A 16,028-nucleotide genomic window follows, 5' to 3' on the forward strand; every position below is an offset into this window, starting at 1 on the left:
AAGTTGTATAAGTGACGTAGTACTCGACGCCACAACAACACGCGCCATTTGTAAAAGCTGGGGAAGCAGTGTTGCCAACTAAGCTACTTTGTTGCTATATTTAGCGACTTTTCAGACCCCCTTAGCGACTATTTTTTAAAAAGCGACTGGCGACAAATCCAGCGACTTTTTCTGGTGTTATTGGAGACTTTTGGAGACTCGTTCTTACTCTTCAGAACGCGGCTCGTTAAGAAGAGTAAGAACGAATCGAATCGGCACAGTCCCAGCTGCAGAGCCTATCACTATGTTTATGATCAGCGGAGACTGTGCATAATTAGCCATGCTGCTTTTTTTATGATAAGCGGAGACTGTGCATAATTAGCCATGCTGCTTTGTTTATGATCAGCTGCTGCTGACATTGTGCACAGTTAGCGATGACTTTTGGAGACTTGTTCTTCCTCTTCTTAACGAGCCGCGGGGGCCGCTTTGTTTTTGGACAAGTTTTGAATGACACATACATATAGTGATTCTGACAGCATTTTTAACTAAGCTTGTTTTTGGTGACTTTTTCTAACCGAAACGTTCGTAACCTATCATCCGTTCAAGGACTGTCGGAAAGTTTAATCTCTGACGATAAGGCCTGTTTTTACACTTTCTCTCTATGACGAATGGTTGGCGTTTTATTAAAGAAAACATACTTTTTAAATCCGGCGGGTTGGTGGGGTTCAGAGGTTTAAAGGAATTTTTTTTGGACAGAAACATTAATATCGGTTTTCCTGCTTTAGTTCTGGGTTCGGAGAGTTCGCCGTGATGTAAAAAGTGCTGTAACCGGAGCTCCGAACAGTTTAATCCCAGCTATATGACAAACAGCTTCTCCTCTCCAGGACAACAGCGAGCCTTGTGCGGCGCTCTCGCCCAGCTGTTCCCGAAGCCGAGGCCACGGGAGGTGAAGGGAGACGGCGGGCACAGAGGACGCCCTCGCAGACACCGGAGCTGCTGGCAGCGAGAGGCGGCGAGGCGGAACAACACCTCAGTGATACGACGGCAGCAGGTGTGAGAGAAAGAGGCTGTGTCTGTGTGTGAGGAAATTCATGTGAAGCGGAGGCGGAGAGGAAGAGCGAGGACGTTGAGGCGAGTTATGAGGCCGCTCAGCAACGGCACAACCTAAATAAAAGACTTGTGTTTTAAAATAAGACAAAGAAAACTAATTATTTTGGTTGAATTATGAGAACAAACGTGTTCTAAAACATCTTCTTTCATAAAAACTCAAAGCCACAGGAAGCTTCTGGTCATAGAAACAGAACTACAACTCCCAGGATGCACTGCGCAATCAGTTTTATTTTGCAATAAATGAACTAAATTTTAAAAAATCAACCTGCGATGGACTCAGCCAGTTGGGTTTTTGTGGGAAATTTTGTTTACAATTTTTAAAAGTTGTTTATTTGGACTTTAAGTCGTTTATTTTTCCATTTCAGGCAAATTTTAAATGACAAAACTCTAGTGACTCAAAAGACTAAGCTAAATGTCAATATATTTGTGTAATTGTCTAACCCGTATTTCTATGCTCATTACATTGTATTAATCTATGGAGTTAGAACACTTTTTCAAATGAAATAAAAAATAGATTAATCAAAATATCAAACACAAAATTTAAACAAAAAAAAAATAGACAAAGTGTGTTTGTGATGCCAGCCTTTTTGCTTGTGGTTCTGGCACAAATTTCACATGTGGGCGGGTTTCTGCGGGTCCTATTGGCTAATGCATTTTGACTGACAGCTGAGCTGAGTAGCAACTGCCCCGGGAGTTAAAACAAACTGCTCTCTGCTTGTTTTGGGGCAAGCAGTGATATTTTGTCTTTGACTTTATTTTTTTTGTTTCAATTTTGTATTTGATATTTTGATGAAAATGTTTTGGTTTGAATTTGAAGAAGTGTTGTTTGAACATTTTGGCACACATCTAACTCCATATTAATCAGCCTTCCAGCATTACTAAAATGTAGAAAACTAAAATGTTTGCATCAACAGGACAAAAGTTTTTGTCCACAAACAAAGAGAAAGAAACAGGACACCAAGACGGCTGGGAGGCTTTGTTGGGTAAGTTTTACCTACAATATGTGAAACATGTTTCTAATGGGATTTGATTTGAAAAGAAAACTGCTGGAGTCAAGTCAAAGTGCTGAAACGGAGCAGACAGACGACCATGTCAGAGATCCAGCAGCCAGACCGATCGCTGGCGTTGTGACCTTCAAACTGAACGTCAGACGCTCTGCTGGAAATTCAGGCTCGGATCTAAAAATAGTCCGTTAAGAAACCAGTTCAAGTTTCAATCCTCACAAAGCAAATCCAGCAGGTCCAGATGTGAACTGTTCCAGCAGCAGGTCGATCACATTCACACTCTGACCTGATTTACTGTCACACTCTCAGGCTCTGGGGAAATTATGCAAAACACAAAGCGACTGTGTTTTCATCTGATGTGGCTTTAACCAGAAGTTTAACTGACAATGTCATGTCAACAGAAACGAAAGACCTTAAGCCAAAACTGTCTTTATTTAACTTTATTTCCTTGTGTTAATATCTACAATAAGAGTTCCTGGAAAAGCACGGTATCACATTAAGGATTTTTGTGGTTTATGGAGACATTAAGCTCTTATTTCTTTGTGGTTTACAAGGACATTTAGCTATTGTTTTGGTGGTTTATGTGATCATTTAGTTCATTTTTTTGTGGTTTATAGGGACAATTTCTAATGATTTTTTTGGTGATTTATAGGGAAATGTATCTCTTTTTTTTGTAGTTTACTGGGACATATTCCACTAATTTTTTTGTTGGTTATTGGGACGTTAAGCTCCTATATTTGTGGTTTATGTGGACATTTAGCTGTTATTTTTGGGTTATTGGGACGTTTAGCTCCTATATTTGTGGTTTACGGGGACATTTAGCTGTTATTTTTTGTGGTTTATGAGGACATTTAGCTCTTTTATGGTGGTTTGTTGGGATATGTATCCATTTCCCCTGAACAAACATCATTAATTTTGACAACATAAACAAAAGCATTGATATCATTAACAACAATGTTATTAACAATAACTGTTGATATTTGATTAAGATATTATGTAAGAGTTTGGCACACACACTCAGGTGCAGGAAACACATGCATTCCAGTAGATACAACACACACACACACACACACACACACACACACACACACACACACACACACACAGACTGACCTAAATATCAGCCTTTTAATCAGTCAGACTGAACCATCCCCCACCACACACACACACACACACACACACACACAGTTGGCAGCATGCCAGTTGCTTTCATCCCAAATCAAATAAAAAAACCCCACTAGCTACTAGCTGGTTCATCATATATGCCCACACACACCTAAAAACACACTGTCATCCTCACACACACACACACACAGGTTTCCCACTGCAGAGCTTTTAGGTGTCCATTTAATCAGAGAGCTTATCTGACTGTCCGGGAGTCATGTGGAGAAGAATTAGACAGAATTTGTAACCTACACAGGTTTTAGTGGTAACCTCTGCGCGTGTGTGTGTGTGTGTGTGTGTGTGTGTGTGTGTGTGTGTGTGTGTGTGTGTCTTGTCTGTCTGAAATGAGTAGAATCATTGTAGAAAAGCCCATGATGCTGTGCCTGCGAAAGCCTGTCAGCATTAAGATTCTCCTCTCACTCTGATCAGTCACTAGCCTGGGTATACCCATGATGCCTTGGGCGCTTCATTTGGTTTGGAACTGCAAGGTGGTATCCAATCACAGAACGGGGAGGGACGGCAAGACGATGACGCGTACTATTCCACAGACGGAAGCTTGTAGTTTGCTTACGGATCCAACATGGCTGCAGCAGACGCCAAGCTCTCTTTGGATCTAGCTGTAGACAGTGTTCTAGGTAGTTTAGAGCAGGGGTCTGCAACCTTTGCAACTTTTACTAACAAAAGAGCCATTGTTGGCCAAAAAAAGAGAAAAAATGTTGTTATGTCGCTAACCTTATTTTGAGCCTCACAATGAAGATAAAACAACCTGCTCAGTCTAAATTAGCCTACCAACATTATTAATAGGCCATAATGACCATTTATCAATACGATTTTGTAAGAAATATCTCAGAAGATTTGGAATCATAAGCTTGCCCAGCTAGAAAAACTCAAAAATTGACTTGAAGTTGACAAAATTTAGAGGTTAAGGCACCAAGCCGTAGACTTTCGTCAGTTTCAAAAGCTAATTTTAATTGACTTTTTAATGCCATATATTAGCTGCACATTTTTACAATTGAATACAAATTCCAATGGGCTGACGCCAATGATGAATAAAAATTATTTTGTCACAGCCACAGGGACCCACTGCAGACGGTCTGAAGAGCCACATGAGGCTCTGGTGCCTCAGGTTGCCTACCCCTGGTTTAGAGCCAAAGTTTATTTTAAAAGAAGAACAACGTTTGGCTCCTTTTTCACCACCAAAAAGGATGTTTTAGCCTTACTTTCAACAGGATTTGGCAAAAGTCTAATCTACCAACTAGCCCCGTTAGTGGCTAAGCTAATGGGGTTTAGTGAGACCCTGGTCGTTGTGGTCTCATAATTGATACGATTGGCTAAGAGCTACATACAGACGCTTATGATAGACATTCTAAGCACCCAATTAACAGCTCTGGACGATCGTAAGCCACGCCTCCTCTACGGAAAAATGAATAGATGGTCTCCAGACTAGATCTCATTTGTGATATAGTCTGGCGTTAACCAGGCTAATCAATCACAGCTCCATTCAGAAAAAAAGCATGTTAAGGCCCGACTCCACCTGCTCTCTTTTACAGGTTTCTCCAAACTAGCCAAGTCAACGCTAGCTATGCTAAGTTTAGAAATCAACGGCAGCGGTAGACCATTGAAGAGGGCATATATCAGCTGTCAGGGCTGTCTGACAACAGGGTAAAGGGCTAAAAAATATTCTCAATATAGCATACACTTAACACATAGTTTTGGGTATAATAGCACCATTTGTTAATATTTTTTTCCTATTAGAATTTGGTATAAAATTGCTGTGAAACATGCTTGTTAAATTCCCTATTTTCTAATAGAATTTGGTGTAAAAGCACTGGGAAATGCTTGCTAAATTCATTATTTTCCAAACGGAATATGGTATAAAGTAGGGTAGGGCGATATATCGATATAAAAAATATCTATATATTTTTAAATGTGATATGGAATTAGACCATATCGCATAAATCGATACAGATAAATTTTTTTATTTCCTTAAATATAAATGCTGTCCTACTAGGGTCTGTCATATTTAGTTATTTTGTAATGTATGTTATTCTTTTCTCATATAAATATATTTATGTCCGAAAAAGATTGGCCTATTTTATTTCATAGGCTATTTTATCTAAGATTTTTTTTTTTTTATTTAAATGTGCACTTTATGGACCTTGATTTTTAAAAAAGGTACTCCTGCTGTTATACAGTATTCATGTTGACTTTAATAAATGGTTTCAATAAAACTACTTGTGACATGTCATATTTGGCTTTGACTTTGACTGAACATTTGCTCTCACTTTCCAATAAATATATCGGGATATGACTTTTGGTCCATATCGCCCAGCCCTACACCAGTTATAATATTTGTTAATATTGTTTTCCTATCAGAATTTGGTATAAAATTGCTGTGAAACATGCTTGTTAAATTCCCTTTTTCCTAATAGAATTTGATATAAAAGCTCTGTGGAACACGTCAAATCCACCATTTTTCTAATGTAATATTGTATAAAAGTGCTGTGAAACATGTTCTTTTAATTCATTGTTTTACTAACAGTTTGGTAAGAGCAGTGCAACAATTGAAGCCATGCTTTTACTTGTAAATGGGTGTTTGTGCTTGTGCAAACACACCAGTGTTGTTTAGGTTAATTACAGGTTTATTAGCATCTTAACATCCAGCAGCTCGCTCTGCTTCCTCTCTGATTACAGCTCCCTTTGTTCTAAAAACTACTGCTTCTGCAAGGAGGACAGCTACACTACACAGCATGTGTGTGTGTGTGTGTGTGTGTGTGTGTGTTTCAGCCCGCTTACATCATAACACTGTCTTGCATGTGTAAACTGTGTGTGCATCTTTAAACTCTATCAGAGGGTCAGGGTGTTGCGTCAGCGAGCGTCCCTGTCATCTCATGGATTTGAGCCTTATGTAAGAGCGTTAACCGGGACAGGGGCTCTACTGTGGCACGCCAACGTGGGCTCAGCCAGAGGTGGATTATGGGACGTATGGCTGGAGATGAAAACACACACACTCACAGCCTAGTTCATTCATCACTTTATTCCTATTCTTATGTAAAATTTCACCAAAAAATAGTGTTTCTAATGCAGACCTGGTCATTGGGCGGCCCGCGGGCCACATTCGGCCCATTGGCTGTCCTTGTCCGGCCCGCGTGAGGTTACCCAGAAATTAGAAATCAATACAACCGCAGTGCTTTTATTTTGAAGGCGATTTACGTATAAGTTACCCGAGTTATCGAGGTACCTTTAGTCAAAAACACCTATTGCTTTTTGCATAAAGTTAATAAATGAACAATTAACAAGTTAATAAATTCCTTGGTCACCTTGTGAATCCACCGTAAGAGCTACGAGGTGGGAAAACAATAGCAAACATTAGCATTAGCACTTGTGCTAACAAGCACTTTTACTATAGTTAAGACAACAAATATAGCCACTAATATATATGACAGAAGAAAATAAACTTTAACAAACCTTGTGTCCTGTCAGCCAGCCACTATAGAAGCCTTTTTGATACTTTATATCAACTTTATATGAATTACTACGCACTCATTATTATTTACCGTTCGTTTTTCATTTAACCGTTCCACCTGTTATTTCCTGTCACTACCTTTTCAAAATTAAAGCACCCGTTTCACACTGGACGGCACCTTTTCAAAATAAAATCATCGCAACATTGTAAAACACCTAGAAAATGTACAAACATGAAAAACAAGTTATATAACACAAAAACACCAATAGGAACCTTGCTAATGTCGTTTACAGTTGTGTTTAAAATAAATGGAAAAGTGATAAAGTGATTGGACAATTAACTACTTTTTACTGCTATATTTGATTTACTCCACATTAATAGTCTTATCATAACATGTATTGTTATCAGTAGCAGCTCAAAACCAAATTATTTACTGTATTTCATAAAGCGGTTAAATAAATAGTGAGCAGAATTTAGTTCAGAGTTTTGGTCCGGCCCTCGTAACCTTTGTGGTGTTGGTCATGCGGCCCCTTGGGAAAATTAATTGCCCACCCCTGTTCTAATGGCTCTATAATACACTGCGCTGTGAAGCCATGATTGCTTTGTCTGAAACAAACAGTCACGTGACAAAAATTGAGCGAAATTTCAGCAAAAATGCAACCTGCATTAAGTTGATCGACTTCTGAATGGAAATTGTTGTAAAAGCACTGTGAAACATGCTTGTTAAATAACAGCTTTCCTACTAGAATTTGGAATGGGATGTTGTTAACTTAAGAGTGTCTTTATCAGGGTAGAAATCTATCAATGGATTTGCCTGATTAATTTGTGTTTTCAATTAATTTGTCATACAAAGTAACAATAGCCGAGTGGCTACCGGGGAAGTATCAGGCCACTGAAATGTCCGCTCACTCTGCGTGTCTCCAATACAAAAAGGCCCCCAGAGGGATTTAGAGACTCTGGAGGTGATGTATGGTTTTCCATCGTCACGTATTGGCTCTGTCACTGTAGCTGGGAGAGACTGCTGCAGGAGGACTAGAGGGGGAGAAAAAGTCGCTGGATTTGTCGCCAGTCGCCTTTTAAAAAAATAGTGGCTAAGGGGGTCTGAAAAGTCGCTAAATTTAGCAAGAAAGTAGCTTAGTTGGCAACACTGCTTCGCCGGCTTTTACAAATGGCCCGTGTTGTAGTGGCGTAGAGTACTACGTCACATTCTGCTTCCAATCAGCAACCAGGCTTTTTTCAGGGGAAAAAAACGGCCCTGCTCTTCTACAGGGACAAAAAAAGTCCCGTCAAAAGACCGCTCCGGACGGCTCATATTCAAATTAGGGGCGTTTCAGTGAGTGAGACCCGCCTCATTCCAGGTATTAGGCTGTAGTGGAAACAGCCTTAATAACTTTTTCTACCTCCGAGCACCAAAACATCTGTGTTTTTTGTCTGTGTTTAAGGCTTACTTATTGGCGGATGATTTTATTTTTATTGTTAACAGAAAATGCCAGTGAAGAACTATCTTTACACACACACACAAACACACACACAGTCAGTGAAGCAGAAAGTGCGCACACACACACACACACACACTCCTGCAGAAGTTTAAGGAGGAATGTGCTACTTCACTGCTTCCAACGGCTTGTTCAAATAAGGGAGCACATCCCTCTAAACCACACACACAAGCACACACACTCGCCACAAGCTCCAATTTGGGTCTGAAGAGGAAGTAGGGAGGAGGAGAAGGAGGAAGGGCAGGAACAGCGGGGTGAAGAGAAGAAGAAGGAGGAGGAGGGTGAAGACGAAGGCAACACACATGCTCTTTGACCCCATAACGACCCCTGCCACCGAAGTGCCACAGCAGCCGGCTAATAAGCTCAGAGAGAGAGAGAGAATGTGTGTGTGTGGCTGTGTGTGTCAAACAAAGAGCAGTGAGTGAGGCAGCAGCCGAGGCGTCGCTGCACAGCTGATTTATATTCATTTATGTTCAGCACATTCAAACTGCATCTGACTCACATTGATTCTATTCTAAAGTTTCACCAAGCCACCGGAGGTGCCAGATTTTTCAGATTTTTTTCGGTCAACAAGCCTGAGCATTTCCATGACCTCAAGGCTGCGTGTTAATGTAATTCAGCTAATAGCAGTTAACTGTTATTTTCCTCTATAAAGGGAGCTGAATTCTGGCGAACTCTTGTACAGTGAAACATGTTTGTTCAGGTCACTGTTTGCCTCACAGACTTTGGTATAAAAGCTGTGTGAAACATGTTTCTCAAATTCAGCGTTCTCCTCACAGAGTTTGCTTTCAAATCGTTGTGAAACTAATAGAAACTGGTATAACACCTCTGTGAAACATTCTTTTTAAATTTTCCTAATAGTTTGGTGTAATACCTGTTGTTAAGTTCACTGTTTTCCTAACAGTTTGGTATGAAAGCTATGTGAAACTTGTTTGGTAAATTTCCTAACAGAATATGGTAGAACAGCTCTTAAAAACATGAGGGCTGTTTCCACTACAGCTCAATACCCGGAATGGGGCGGGTCTCACTCGTGGAAACGCCCCCAATTTCCAATGTCCGGAGCGGACTTTTGTCGGGACTTTTTTTGTCCCTGTAGAAGAGCAGGGCCTTTTTTTCTCCCCTGAAAAAAGCCTGGTTGCTGATTGGATAGAACGCTAAGCAGGATGTGACGTAGTACTCTACGTGACAACAACACGCGCCATTTGTAAAAGCCGGCGAAGCAGTGTTCCCAACTAAGTGACTTTGTTGTTATATATAGCGACTTTTCAGACACCCTTAGCGACTATTTTTGAAGAAAGCGACTGGAGACAAATCCAGCGACTTTTTCTGGTGTTATTGGAGACTTTTGGAGACTCATTTTTAAGTAAGAGTAAGAACAAGTCGAAGCAGCACAGTCGTCCTGCAGCAGTCTCTCCCAGCTGCAGAGCAAGAGGGGATGTTGACCCCTTAGTCTGCAAATTGCTAATAGGCAAACAGTTAGCTCTGTAAAAGTACAGTGTGTATGTGCTGCTGCTGCAGGAGGTGTTAATCACTATGTTTATGGTCAGCGGAGACTCTGTGCATAATTAGTCATGCTGCTTTGTTTAAGATCAGCTGCTGACATTGTGCACTTGTTGTGACTTTCCCGGTGGCCACTTTTCCCCCTAAAGGAAACACGGCTATGTTTATTATGTTTATTAGCTTTTTTCTCAGATTTTGGTGTAAAAGCTCTGTGTTGAAAATTAACTGAGTTCCTCACATAGTTTGGTATAAAAACTCTGCGAAACACGTTGTCAAATTCACCGTTTTCCTAACTAAGTTTGGTGTAAAAGTTGAAGTCTTCTGGTTTTAGTCAGTCAGCTGTTTCCAGGCTGCGGTTCACATTCACACTGTGGTCAAGTTATTTAAACTCACTGCAGCCTGGCCTACTGCACACACACACACACACACACACACACACACACACACACACACACACACACCATGCTCCACTGGCCTGACCCGCCTGCAGTAATGATCCAGTCAGTATGCAGTTAAGGTGGACAGACAGAAATAATAATGTCCCAGCCGGAGACTCAGAGAACCGGGACAGTCCTTGGCCCAGTTATGATATCCCACAATCCTCAGATCCTCACCCCTGTGACCCTGAAGTAACGCACTCTAAAAGCAGGCACCTCCAAAACTGCAGTCTGATCTAATAACAGATTCACTAATGAGACACAAACGAGTTCAGTAGCTCCACTTCACATTCAAACAGCTCCTGAGCAAACTGAAAACAGGACATTGGGAGGAATAAAAGCTGTTTGTTCTTTTAATTATTTGTTTTTGCTAATGTATAAAAGCTCTGCGAAACATAGTTGATAAATTCACCGCATTCCTCATGGAGTTTAGTGTAAAAACACAGTGAAACAGTTGTTCAATTCTTCGTTTTCCAAATGGAGTTTGGTATAAAAGCACAGTGAAACTTGAGGGAAGGAAGGAAGAAAAGAGGGGATGTAAGGACAGAAGTTAAGGAGGGAAGAAAAAAGAAAATGAGATAGGAAAGGAGGGGCATGACAGAGAAGATCTGTGTGAAGGGAGGAAGAGAGGAAGGATGAGGGGAAAGAGGGAATGAAAAAGGAGATGAGGGAAGGAGGGATGCGTTGGAGAGAAATGTGAGAGAAGGAGGCAAGGAAGGAAGGAAAAAAGGGAAGGGAAGAGAGGGAGATGAAAAATCAGTGGAGGAGTTGGAGGTAGAAGGGGGAAGACAAGGAGAAGAAAACCATGAGAGGGAAAGAGAAAGAGGATAAGGAGATAAATAAAGTAAGGAAGGAGGAAAAGTGGGAAGAGGGAAGGAGGGAAGAAAGGGAGGGATAGATGGAAAAATACAATATAAGAGAAGGAAGGAGAAGAGGAGAGGAGGAGAAGAAGGAGGCGATCAAGAAGGAAGGAAGGACAGAAAGAGGAGATGCAATATGGGTGAAGGATGAAAAAAGAAGGAGGATGAAGGAACAAGAGGAGGAAATAAAGAAATAAGGGATGCAAGGGAGAAGATGATGGGGGAAAGGAGGAAAGGAGGAAAAAGAGGCAAGAAAATGAGAGGGAAGAAGGAAAAGAAAGTGAGGAGAAGAGGGAAGGAGGGGTGCAAGAAAGAAGAGGATGGGAAAAGAGGGGGGAAATTGGAGAAGAGGAGAAGTAAGAAAGGAGGGATGCAAGGGGATAAAATAAGGAGCAAGGCAATGAAAAGAAGGGGAAAGGAAATATATGAGGAAGACAAAAATAAGAGTGAAGGACGGAAAGAAGGAAGGCAGGAAGGAAGGAAGGAAGAAAGGAAGGGAGGAAGGGAGGGAAGCATGAGTGGGGGAAGAGTGTAGAGAGGAATGAAAGGAAAAAGATGATGGGAAAAGGAGAGGAGAAAGGAAAAATGAAGAAAGGTGGGCTGGGAAAGAGAGGAGAAAAAATGAGAGGAGGAAAGGAAGAGAGAAAGGAGGGATGCAAGGGAGAAAGAAATAAGGAAATGAGAAGAGCAGTGAAGGAGATAAGGAAGGTAACAAGGAGGGATGAAGGAGGAGGAAGAGGAGGAGCTCCCTGCAGCATTTCTACTAATAGGATTTTCTCCCCATTATACTCCCCCACTGTCACTTTGTGCGTGCGTGCGTGCATGTGTGTGTGTGTGTGTGTGTGCGTATGTTTGTGTGTGTGCGTGAGTTCGAGTATGTGTGTATGTGCGTGCAGTACTAGTTTATGTATGAAGGATCAAAGCAGCTCGCTTCATCTGGAGGAACTGTAAGTCGAAGTGTTTGATGAGTGTGTGTGTGTGAATTTGAGAGGGTGTGTGCATGTGCGAGAGTGTATGTGTGCTGTGCATGTGAGAGTGTGTGTGAGTGTGCGTGGAATATCAAGTCTTTTTCTCTCAGAAAAAAAATAACTGGATGCAAAAGAAGACGCAGTAATTGGTGACCGAGTTTGTGTGTGTGTGCGTGTACACATGTAGTGCACATTACTTCTGCATGGCTGTGGATATAGGTCACATACACACGCCCTGAATACACACCCACGTCCACGCCCTTTTACACAGACATACATTCCCCCACATTTACTCCCTATAGATACACACACACACACACACACACACACACACACACACACACACACACACACACACACAAAGTCACCATCAAGACACAGTGAGGTCAGGGGAGGGGATGGGTGGGGTCAGTATGTGTGTGTGTGTGTGTGTGTGTTGGTCTGAGAATCTTCTTCACAACAACAACTCATCTTCTACAGAGACCCAGAGGTGTCATACAGGACGAAAAACTCAAATATTGCCACTATCAACAAATCTGCTGCAAATTTCATATTTAATTGAATGATTCTTTGAGAGAAAACTTCTTCAAATTTCTTAAAATACGATTTTCTAAAGCACAAGTTGCCATTTACTCACTACAAAATATTTTCGGTTTTCTTACTCTCCTTAACGAGCGGCCGGCCCCCGAGGCTCGTTAAGAAGAGCCGCTGGCCCCACAACGACGCAAAGTTTGTTAAAAATTGACAAATGTTTAGAGCTAGTTTCATAATCAGAAGTGTTAGTTATGTGAATTATGTGTTACAAAATGCTTTCATCAGGAATAATCTGCGCATAAAATAGTAAGATTTTATCAAATCTGTTATATGTCACATGTATATTGCCACAGCAGCAGCTCAGTTTCCTCCTTCACCACGACAAACACACATTATCTGCCAGCAGACATAATCTGACAACTCACTGCTGATGTGACCCACAGCCACCTCCACCACCTCTCAGGAATCCCAAAAATGTCTCCCTCAACCCCCAACCCCTGGTCTCATCAGGACCGCCAGTGAACCTGGAAAACCTGAATTAAGGCTTTTTACCCTCTGAACCCCAACAAGCAGTTTCAGTGTGTTGTTTTGCACCTGTAACATTGTACTTAATGTGGCCTTGTTTTTCACTGCAATATATAAATGGTAAATGGAGTGCACTTATATAGCGCTTTTTTTCCAAAGCTCTTTACACTACAGACTGCGCTCATTCACCCGTTCACACACACATTCATACTGGTGGCAGAGGCTACCCTAAACGGTGCCACCTGCCACCATTGGGAATTCATTAACACACTGATAAATGCAGCGTCGGGAGCCATTTGAGGTTCAGTATCTTGCCCAAGGATACTTCCCTACCATGATCTGGGATTGAACCACCAACCTTCTGATCAGTGGGCAACCATTCTACCGACTGAGCCACAGCCGCCCCATATAAAATATATATAAAAGTCCTGCACCTTTATGGAAACAGAACACTCATGGCTACAAGCACTATAAAAAATGATTGTAGAAATTACATTAAACACTGTCAGATTGAATCAGAAATAGCGCATAAAATTAAAAATTGTATATCACTGTAGTAGACACTAAATGACCGGAATAATAAACTGGAATAGTACAAAACCTAAACTGTAAAAATATATTTTTTAAATGATGTAAAATTAATAGAGGACTACCATAATGTCACAAAAGACACAATTACCCTTAAAATAACAGGATTATTCCGTCTAAATTACAGTTTTTCCAGTTTTTTACCTTTAAAATTTACAGTAGAAAACCCATCCACTGTATTTTTTACGGAGAAGTTCTGGCAATCACAGCTGTCGGTATTTTACCATAAATTATCGATGACATAAATCATAAAAAAAAAGAAGAACAAGTCAAATCTCCCAGAAAAATACATATATTTTTTAAATTGGCACACATGTGTCATGACTTTTGGTAAAAAAGAAAGTTTGCTCCACATATTCTAAATATTGAACTATTTCCATGTTTCCAGCCTCTCCTGTCCTCTCCTCTCTGCCCTGTGTAAACAGCCTCTCCTGTCCTCTCCTCTCTGCCCTGTGTAAACAGCCTGCCCTCTCCTCTCTACTCTGTGTAAACAGCCTCTCCTGTCCTCTCCTCTCTGCCCTGTGTAAACAGCCTCTCCTGTCCTCTCCTCTCTGCTCTGTGTAAACAGCCTTTCCTGTCCTCTCCTCTCAGCTAGTAAACAGATTTTTCCAAAAAATGGTGGATTTTTTCTTATATAGAAAACATGCCTTTCACAGTTGGAATTCAGAGGGTTAAGTGGCATTCACATTCATTTTAACAGTCGAGAACAAATTATTCAGATACTTCCGACCCAAGAATGCAGCACAAACATCCTATCCAACAGTGTTAAATTATCTGTGTATCTGTACTAAGCCACTTCAACTGAGTTTCATTAAAATCTGGTTTCAAGTTTCTCTGTGATGCTTCTGACAAACACACAAACAAACCTGGGCACTAAATCCCGTACATGTGGTTTGTGTTTGTCCACAGCAGAGGTGTCAACATGCTGCTGTAGCTGGAAGCGCCAACATCTGGAGGCGGCTGACAGGAAGACACACATCTGTCCGTCTGCCTGAGCAGAACAGATCCACTTCCTCTCCTCCCGTCATGTTTTCCACTCATCCCATCTCGACGGAAAGAGGATGCTGACGGAGACGATTGGTGTGAAAAAACGTTGTTTGCGCCGGTGTTTTCAGAGCTGCGGCCACATGACGCGACCTTCTTTTAATAAAGACGTAGAAAAACTGTTTCGACCTCCAGGTTCAAAGTCAAACTCACTTCCTCTCTGCTATTTTCAACCCGTTTTTCCTCCTCGCTTCTCTTTATGTTCCCGCTGGAAAAATGGGGTTGTTATCTCCGCGCTTCCTCATTGTTTTATTTATTCATGCTTTTCTAAAATCACTCTGCAGACTAATGACAGTGTGACAGTAATGAAAGACAAACAGCGGCGGCTGATCTGCTGCCGCCGCAACCAAACATCACCCTGCTGTCCAAAACAAACACTCACACACTGATCGGCCCTCCCCCACTGCTTCAGCTGCCTCTACAAACACACAATATCCACTTTAAAATCACATTATGTTCCTGCCTCACTGTTTACACAAAAAGCTACAGAGGTAAAGAAATGTAAGTGAGCCCCAACCTGCGGTTTGGGACCCCACAGAGGGCCCCAAGATAAATGTGAGGGGGCCAAAAGATGATTAAAGGGAACAGAAAGAAAAGTACAGAAAAAAAGACTTTTCTGCCTTTTTGCTGAACTGCCAACAACAATGAGGTCACAAGTAGACTTTGCATCATTTTAAAGGGTCACAAAGAGACTTTGCACTATTTTAAAGGGTCACAAGGAGACTTTGCACTATTTTAAAGGGCCACAAGGAGACTTTGCATCATTTTAAAGGGCCACAAGGAGACTTTGCATCATTTTAAAGGGCCACAAGGAGACTTTGCGCCATTTTTAAGGGTCACAAAGAGACTTTGCATCACTTTAAAGGGTCACAAGGAGACTTTGCGTGATTTTAAAGGGTCACAAGGAGACTTTGCGTGATTTTAAAGGGTCACACAGCAAAAAAAAGGTGTGTCTAAAAACAAGATAAAAACACTAAATCTGAGGGAAATTATCTTGCTGCATGGACAGATAATTTCATAAGCATGTTGTACGCTTAACATAAGAAATTAACTCTTAAAACAAGATAAATTAAAGCTGCAAGCAGCGATGAACTGGCCCGAGCAGAGTGCACTGACAATGATTTATTTCCTACCAAGATAAAAAAAAAATTTAGATTTAGAAGTGTTAGATAATTTCTTATTTTAAGCGATCAACATGCTTATTTCTAGATTTAATAATCTTAATTTAAGAAATCGTGTCAAGTGAAATTATCTGCCCATGCAGCAAAATCATTTCCCTCAGATTAAGTGTCTTTATCTGGTTTTTAGACACACCTTTTTTGCAGTGTACAAGGAGACTTTGTTGCAAAAAAG

General features: G+C 41.1%; 1 protein-coding gene across 4 annotated transcripts in view; it reads right to left on the reverse strand.

The window, feature by feature from the left end:
• Positions 1-16,028, reverse strand: part of agap1 (ArfGAP with GTPase domain, ankyrin repeat and PH domain 1) — a 219,059-nt gene that overhangs the window by 138,394 nt on the left and 64,637 nt on the right. The window lies entirely within an intron of this gene.

Source organism: Centropristis striata, chromosome 24 (genome assembly GCF_030273125.1).
Source record: "Centropristis striata isolate RG_2023a ecotype Rhode Island chromosome 24, C.striata_1.0, whole genome shotgun sequence".
NCBI classification, from domain to species: domain Eukaryota; kingdom Metazoa; phylum Chordata; class Actinopteri; order Perciformes; family Serranidae; genus Centropristis; species Centropristis striata.